Consider the following 9,407-nt stretch of genomic DNA (forward strand, 5'->3'; position numbering starts at 1 on the left):
GCTTTATTAAAAAAATGTTTTATTCAAGTTACGTTGGTTTATAACATCATATAGGTTTCGGGTATCTGTCAACTCATGTATCTCTTTTTTTTTTTAAGATTTATTTATTTATGCCTACAGAAACTGGGGTACAGGCCAGAGGTGTGGAGGGTGAGAGGATTCACCAGAGACAGAGTGGGGAACAGAACAGGCAGACTGAAATACACTGCTGAGGGGAGAAGCGGGTGAGACAGGAGAGGTCTGCTGCGCCATGTGGGCAGCTCCCTCACCAGCCAGGGGATCGAACTCTTACTGCAGAGGCTGTGGACAGCTTCACAGTGCTGCGCTTAACCCCTTAAGCTACAGGGAGGCCCCAACTCATGTATCTCTTACAATAAGTATATCACTGAAAGTCCAATTCTACCCTTCAACAAACAATTGACTGCTTTTATCCAATTAAGCTGCCCCATTTCACCCTTCCTTACCTGGTAATAAATAATTTGGTTTTACATTCTAAAATTTATTTTTGTTTTATTTAGCTCGCTCATCTTGTTCCTTTATGTGCTGTATAAAAGCGGAATTATGTGCCTTTCTCCCTCTGACGTATCTATCAAGTATAACACACTCTAGTTCCACCAATGTTGTTGCAAATAGAAAGTCATTTTTTATAGCTGAGTTTTATTCCTTTGGGTATCACAAATTCCAAGAACCCATTAGTGATAAAAGTGAGGAGTTACTGTATTTAAAAACATACTCCTTAAGAATCATATAACCGGGCCTCCCCTGGTGGAGCAGCGGTTGAGCGCTGGGTTGAGAAGCTGCCCGCAGCCTCTGCAGCACCGGTTGGATCCGCGGCCACCGGCAAGGGTCCCACATGGTGCGCAGACCTCTCCTGCCACCCGCTGCTCCCCTCAGCAGTGTATTTCATCAGTCTGCCTGTTCTGTTCCCCCCTCTGGCTCTGGTGAATTCTGTTACCCTCCCGCGCTTCTAACTGTACCCCAGTGCTTGTATAAATAAATCTTAAAAAAAAAAAAATCACGGGCCTCCCCTGATGGTGCAGCGGTTGAGCGCTGGGCTGCGAGGCTGCCTGCAGCCTCTGCAGCACCGGTTCGTTCCCCAGCCGCTGGCGAGGGTCCCCCCCCAAAAAAAAAAAATTTCACTAAAATTTCCTTTAAAAAAAAAGAAGAATCATATAACCATTTCTTTTACAGGAAATAAGAGAAGATTGATTCTTCTTTTGATTCCAACTTCCAATGTTATGTGATAAATTTGGTAAAGATGGCCTTAGGGAACAAGTGGTTGTAACTAAGTCAGCTAATAAAGTTAATCATCAGTGCTCTGAGTGATTGCTGTGAATTACTAGTGACCTCTTTTGCATTTGCCATCGCTTGGTAAATTTTTGGTTTTGATGGGCCCAGAGGATGACTGTCAAACAGTTATTTTATCTTTTTTGGCAAGATTGCCTTAAGATTATTTACGTGGTGAAAATGCTTGTAGCAAAGAACTTACAGTGAAGCATTCTATTTTTTTTAAGATTTATTTATTTTTATAAAAGAGCTGGGGTACAGGCCAGAGGTGCAGGAGGGTGAGAGGATTCTCCAGAGACAGAGCAGGGAGGAGAACAGGCAGATGGACCGAAATACACTGCTGAGGGGAGCAGCGGGCGAGACAGGAGTGGTCTGCCGCGCCATGTGTGTTGCTCCCTGGCCCGCTGAGGATGGAACTTGTGCTGCAGAGGCTGCAGATTGCTTCATAGTGCGGTGCTAAACCTCTTGAGCCACCAGGGAGGCCCCACGTCAAGTTTAAATATGTTCTCTTACCTTAAGTTATATCAAGTGCTCTAAAGCATGCCACATTCCAGCCTTCTTCTTATTTGAAATATTAATTTCATATCCAATATTTATCTTTCTCACAATTTTTTTTGCCTCTTTTTTTCTGATTAATAGAAAACAGACACACCTGTCTTAACATGAGAATCTACCGGGTTCTTAATCATTTCATGTGGTAGGGGACTTTCTTCCTATTAATGTCAAAGACATTCTCTGTTGGATCTTCTGCATCCCTCCATCAATTTGGACCAATAGTTTCTAAGACACTGCTGTCATCCCAGGGCTCCTCTCTACTATACTCCTGGGTTAGTGCCACTGTTTCTCAGATTTCCATTCTTCTTTCTCCTTAAGACTTTTTAATGTCAATTTTGCTGTTACTACATTTCAGTCACAGTAGCATTCTCTCTAGCCCAAAGAAAAAAATACTCCAATTTTACAGCCCCGGCACTGACTGTGGCTCTAGGTCTATGCTCCCCTCCCTTCCCTGCCTCAGACCTTTATGGAGCTTGTTTCTTTACATCATTCAAGTCAAGTTTAAATGTGGCCTTCTCACCGAGTGCTCCTTCTCTACCAGCCAATAGAAAACAAACGAACAGAAACAGCCTCCCAGTCATTCTCTGCTGAAACAACTTTTATTTTCAATATAGCATTCTTATGTTCTGGTTTTGTTCACTTATTCATTTTCTGCCCCCCTCCCCATGGAATTCCAGCTCCAAGAGAGCTGAATTTTTTTGACTCTTCCACCTAGACCAAGGAGAGGCATGTGAAGAGGCTCAGTAAAAAGAATTTTCAAATGCAACATTCATATATAAAACCCCAATTTTTTTCTCTACCCTCTGTCATAAGAAAGATCAGAATTTTAATGTATCTCCTCTGAATCTCACTAATCTGAGACTACAAGCTCTGAGATGGAAGAAAAGTTATAAACTAGTACAAGATACTAAAGGACATGAGGAGATGCTTAAGAAAAAATAGATGGTGGTCATTTAGATAAGTTTACCTGAGACGGTATATAAGATAAAGAGGAGAGATAAATTTTTAGGACTTGCTGTTAGAAATATAGAAGTCCAGATATTTAAAAAAGATCTTCCATTGCAAAACACCAAAATGTTCAGTAAATCACAATATTGAATAAATATGATTAGTAAGATAATAACAGATACACAAAGAAAATAAAACAAAACAGAATAAGCCATGAGTAAAAAGGTAAGAAAATTCACATGCTGGGATTGCTCAGGAAACAAATACCAGGATCCTAGAGCAGGGATTTCAAACCACAACATGCAGGCCAACATCTTGTTTTTCTAAATAAAGTTTTATTGGCACGTGGCCGTGCCTGCTCATTTATATATACTCTATGGCTGCATTTGTACAGGGTTAGGTCACTCCAACAGATATGTACTATCTGATCCTTTCAGAAAATCTTAATGTTGTCCAGGGAAATGGGCCTTTGCGTGTACGTACAGTGGAGAAATTAACCTCACATGAAGACTCACATAAAGCTTAAAACTTCAGGGGGACTCACTCTCCAGAAAAATGGCAAGCTAGAAAATCAAACACCTGCTGGTAAAACAAGTCAGAGAAGAATCTGTTTCCACCACAACTCTAGTGGAAAATATTAATAATAATAATTATCATTATTTAAATTAATACTAATTGTTAAACTAATTCAAACTAATGATAATTCCCTCTGGGAAATGGTAATATGGGCCTGCTGTCACTTGATTTTCGGATTCAAAATGTCTCTACCCATCTAATCTTGAAAACCTCAAATAAAGATATTAAAACAGTTCCAGTTTGAAAGCCACACTTGTATGGACAACTAATCTTTGACAAAGGGGCAAAGAATATGCAATGGAACATAGACAGTCTGTTCTATAAATGGTGCTGGGAAAACTGGACCACCACATGCAAAAAAATGAAGCTACACCACTACCTCTCACCATGCACAAAATCAACTCAAAATGGATAAAAGACCTGGACATAAGACCTGAAACCATAAAATACATAGAAGAAGATATAGGTAAAACACTACAAGACATACATGGCAATAACATCTTTAAAGACTCATCATCAAAAGCAAAGATAGTCAAGGAAAAGATAAACACCTGGGATTACATCAAACTGAAAGTTTCTGTATAGCAAAAGAGACATTAACCAAAACAGAGAGACACCCCACTGATTGGGAAAAAATCTTGGCACTCCATTCAACTGATAAGGGACTGATTACAAAGATATACAAAGAACTCATAGGACTCAACAAAAACAAAATAAACAATCCAGTCAAGAAATGGGCAGAAGAACTTAAAAGACATTTCTCCAAAGAGGAAATGCAAATGGCCAACAGGCATATGAAAAAATGTTCAACACCCCTTATAATCAGGGAAATGCAAATCAAAATCACACTGAGTTACCACTTTACACCAGTAAGAATGGCTCATATCAAAAAAACAAACAACAACAAATGTTGGCGAGGATATGGTGAAAAAGGAACTCTCCTACATTGCTGCTGGGAGTGCAAACTGGTCCAACCACTATGGAAAGCTATCTGAAGTTTCCTTAGTCTACTGAAAATGGAGCTACCGTATGACCCAGCAATTCCACCACTAGGGATCTACCCAAAGGACACAGAAACATTGATTCAAAAGAACACCTGTACCCCTATGTTTATTGCAGCACCATTTACAATAGGTAAAACCTGGAAACAACCTAAATGCCCAAAAATAGATGACTGGATCAAGAAGATGTGGTACATATACACAATGGAATATTACTCAGCAATCAAAAAAGATACACTCATGCCATTCACAGCAACATGGATGGAGCAAGAAGGAATTATGCTCAGTGAAATAAGCCAGAAGGAAAAAGAAAAATATCGGATGGTTTCTCTTACAGCAGGAATATAGGGGAACCAAATTAGACATCAGTGTAAAAAAAATAATAACAGTACAAAACACAACAAAGCAAAAACAGACAATTATAAATCAGAGACATCCTGCAGGGGAGGAGGTGGGAGAGGGATCAGAGGGAGGGAGGGAGGAGCACAAGTGGTGGTGCACAGGTGTGTTGGTGAAGGAAATCTGATGGGGGCTACACCTGAGGGGAAGCAAATATTGTTTGAAAATGAACAATGATGTAAAAACTAAAAAAATTAATTATTAAAAAAAAAAACCCTATGAGTGTGGTCGAGGGATATGCAAATCCTCTCAAAAGCAAAGCCTTCTTAACCCAGTCAAATGAGGAGACCAACATTTAAGTTCAATTAAATTTAAGTTTAAAAAAAGAAATTTACTAAACCATAGATAACTAACCACCTAGTAAGAGTCAATAAAATTAACAAGCATTATTTAAATCCCCAACAAATTCAAAAATTAGAATGATCAAATATAGAACAAAATATAGCTGTCTATGAAAGAATCAAAGAAATAAAATGTAGAAAAATGAACAAGAAAAAAGGGACTGCCAAAAAATTGCAAAAGCCACCAGAAAAAAAAGGAACTATCAAAAGTGACCAGGGCCTGGTGCAGCGGTTGAGCGCTGGGTTGCGAAGCTGCCCGCAGCCTCTGCAGCGCCAGTTCAATCCCCGGTTGCTCCCCGGCCACCAGAGGAGGATCCCGCATGGCGCACAGACCTCTCCTGCCACCTGCTGCTCCCCTCAGCAGTGTACTTCGGTCCTTATGCCTGCTCTGCTCCCTGCTCTGGCTCTGGTGAATTCTCTCACCCTCCCGCGCTTCTGACTGTACCTAGTGCTTGGATAAATAAATAAAAATAAATCTTTAAAAAAAAAAAAAGTGACCAGGGCCTCCCTGGTGGCGTAAGGGTTAAGGACTGCAGCATGAGTTCGATCCCTGGCCGGCCAGGGAGCAACCAACATGGCACAGCAGACCTCTCCTTACTCGCCTTCTGCTTCTCTTAGCAGTGTATTTCAGTAGATCCACCTGTCCTGCTTCTCACTCTCTCTGGTGAATCTTCTCACCCACCCCCAACCCCCACACCTCTGGCTTACACCCCAGTTCTTGTATGCATAAATAATCTTAAAAAAAATCCATAAAAATTATTTTTTAAAAAAGTGACCAAATAAATGTGACAAGGAACTTACAGATAATTTAAAAACTATATATTATCAAAAAATCTATAAATATTAAGATACATATGTACGTGTGTACACATACTAATGATAGGTGAAACAGCAAAATAAACATGAAGAAAGGATTAGAGGGTAAGTGAACTGAATACTGATAGGAAGAAAACATTTGGAACACAGTCTAGAGAGAGAGAAAAATAGAAAGAAAGAGAGAAAAGGGAAAGCAGTGAGAAGTCCTAACATACATCCAGGCAGATTTACATAAGGGACAATAGGAAGAATGAAGGAGAGACCCTGTTTAGTACAATAATAACTAAAAAAATTCCAAAACTAATGAAAGACGTGAATTCTCAGAGACCAGAGGTATGATCTGTCATAGGCAGGATAACTTTTTTTAATGATCATGTACACTAGGCCCATCATGGGAAACTAAAACACCAAACCAAAGAGAAAATCTTGAAAGCAACAAGAAACAAAAAAATGGATCACCTACCACAGAAGGTATCTAACAGCAGACTTACAACAGAAACAATGAATGACAGTGGAACCATGTTTTCAAAGACTGAAAGAAAACAACTATTAATCTAGGATTGTGTTCTCAAATATATTTCAAGAATAAAAAGAAAACAAAAGCATTTTACCAACCAAAAACTGAGACAGTTTACCATTAACAGGCCCTTATCATAAGAACATCTAAAGGATGAACAGCTGAAAGAAGAAAGTGATTCAAAAAGATGCTCTTGAATAGAACAAAAGTGTTGAACTAAATTGTTTGGTAGAATAGAATGGATTTTGAGGCTAGAAAAGAAGGGGAAACAAGAAATCTGGCACCAAAAAAAGACTTTATATAAGTCAAAAGAAACATCGATAGGATGTTTTATTAAGTTTTTGCAATGTGGAATGTACTGTGACTTCTTCCTCCTGGACCCCCACAGTATCTTCAATAAAATATACATTTCTCTTAAGTATTTTGTGGAGTTGAATCCATTTCTTGAGAAAGGATTAAGGTGCTCAACACATACAGGAAAGCAAGAAGTCAAAGAAGACTCTAATTAGATGGGTGCTGTTTCCATTTGAGAGATACAAAAATATGAAATTCAGGGAGATTAAGTGTTTTTCACAGGCCAAGGAGTGAGTAGATGGATGGTCTTGAGTCTCATACCATCTGACTCCAAAGATCCTAACCACTAACCTATACCATTATTAATATTCTAACATTATATCCACAAAAAGAAATGTCAATTTGATCATTGCTACACCTGCAACCCTTAGCCCAAAGCTCAGCACATTTCAGACGATCAGACATTACTTACTGAATACTGAAAGATTCCATGCTTACCCAGAAAACTTTTAACTTTTTGGTTTCCCAAGTAGTTTCTTACATGGAAAGAATGCACCAAATATAGAATTCATGAATCTTGCTTCTTGCCAGCTCACTCTACCTCACTATCAAGTAAATGAAAATGGAGTTTAATGTATCCATGGGTCATTTATGAAGTTGGTTAGTGTAAGTCAATCCTTTATCTATTTGTGTGATGTTTTAGCCTGTAAAGCCATGGGAACTAAGTCCAGTTCACAAAACAGCACCTGTGGGCTTCTGGGACCAGCCAGATGACAGCCTGTCTCACTATGCTAGCAACCCCCAATAGTGGAACTAAGATACAAAAGATCTAAGCAACAAAGACAACTTGTTAGTAGGAGCAAAACTGGAATTCAAAACCAAAGCTTTCTGAACAGTATGGAGGTTCCACAAAAAATTACAAAGGGATCTACCATATGACCCAGCAATTCCACGCAGGTGTCTACCCAAAGAACACAAAAACACTAATTTAGAAAGTAATCTGCACTCCTGTTCGTTGCAGTACTGTTTACAATAGCCAAGCTATGGAAACACCCTAAATGCACCAAAACAGATGACTCGATCAAGAAGATGTGGTATAAGGCCTCTCTGGTGGCTCAGGGGTTAAAGACAGCTCTGTCAAGCTACTAAAGTACAAGTTCCATGCCCGGCCCGCCAGGGAGCTACCCACATGGTGCAGTAGACCTCTCCTGTCTGACCCACTGCTCCCCTCAGCAGTGTATTTCAGTCAGTCTGCCTGTTCTGCTCCCCACTCTGTCTCTGGTGAATCCTCTCACCCCATCCCTCCACACCTCTGACTTACACCCCTGTTCTTGTATGCATAAATAAATAAATACTTAAAAAAAAAGATGTGGTATATACACACAATGGAATATCAGTCAGTGATCAAGAGAGACAAACTCTTGCCATTTGCAGCAATGTGGATGAAACTGGAAGGGACTGTGCTATGTGAAGTAAGTCAGAAGGAGAAAGACAAATACTAGAAGGTGTCACAGGTAATGCAGAGGAACCAAGCAGCGTGTCAGATAAAGTCAAACTAAAAACCCTTGAAAGCTTACTATTCAAGGAAGACAACTGGGCTGTGTGTGTGTGTGTGTGTGTGTGTGTGTGTGTGTGGTGGGGGATGCGGGGGAGACTGGGAAGGGATGGGTGAAGAGGAAGAACCACGTGGGGAGGGAGCACAGTGGACTATGGTGGGGGAGCACAGGTGCCTTGGTGGTGCGGCACTGTAGTAACTGCTCCCGAAAGGGAGGGGGAGATCCTACAATGCTTCTAAAATACAAACAATAATGTAAACCTACACCACCTCAATAAAAATATTAATTATAAAAAAGATTTTTCTGATTCTAGCTGCTGTGCTGTACTTTCTCTTTTGTATGACAAAATATTTACACTCTTTCATTTCCTTCAATTATTCAAGAAATCTATACTTATTTCAGGGAAAAAATTAACATAATAATTAGAAGAAAAAAATTACACTTAATCCTTCTGCCAGCAATGAGCTAGTAATTCTCTTGATTATATTTTCTGAATCTTTTTTCTTCTGCAGGTAAGTTTTAACCAAAAATGCAATTACACTGCCTTACAATCTGCTTTGGGCTCTAATAGGGCATAAATATTTTATGACAATCCAGAGATACATATAATTATTCTTAAATTATCATGTTTTATTAAATTAATATGCCATAATTTATTTATTTAGATGCTAAACTTGTCCTGGTTTACCTTATAATCTAATATGTCTGTCTTATTATCGGTAAGAAAATCCCCTGAAACCTCAGCCCTAATTCTCACTTGATATCTCTCTCTCTCAGATACCGCTGTTACCTCCTATATTGTTAGCATCTCAGCAAAGATCGTCACAACTCTTTCCTCCACCTCTGAGTTCTGAATCAATTCAAAGTAGATGCATTTGATCAAAATAGCACCCTTATTAGTAGAGAAACAGCCCGAATTGGATACCACAGTTTAGACATGGCCACATGTGGGTCTTCTGGGGGAAACCAGTCTAGACCTGAAGACAACTCAACTGGTCACACAGCAGATTCACCCCAAACTACCACCTCATACTTTCCCCCTGAGTCACAAGATTAAGGAAGCAAGTGAAGCATGCAGAGGGTAGAACCTGTGATATTTGCAGGCTAGCAAAACTTT

Source organism: Talpa europaea (assembly GCF_964194135.1).
Source record: "Talpa europaea genome assembly, chromosome: 3".
NCBI classification, from domain to species: Eukaryota; Metazoa; Chordata; class Mammalia; order Eulipotyphla; family Talpidae; genus Talpa; species Talpa europaea.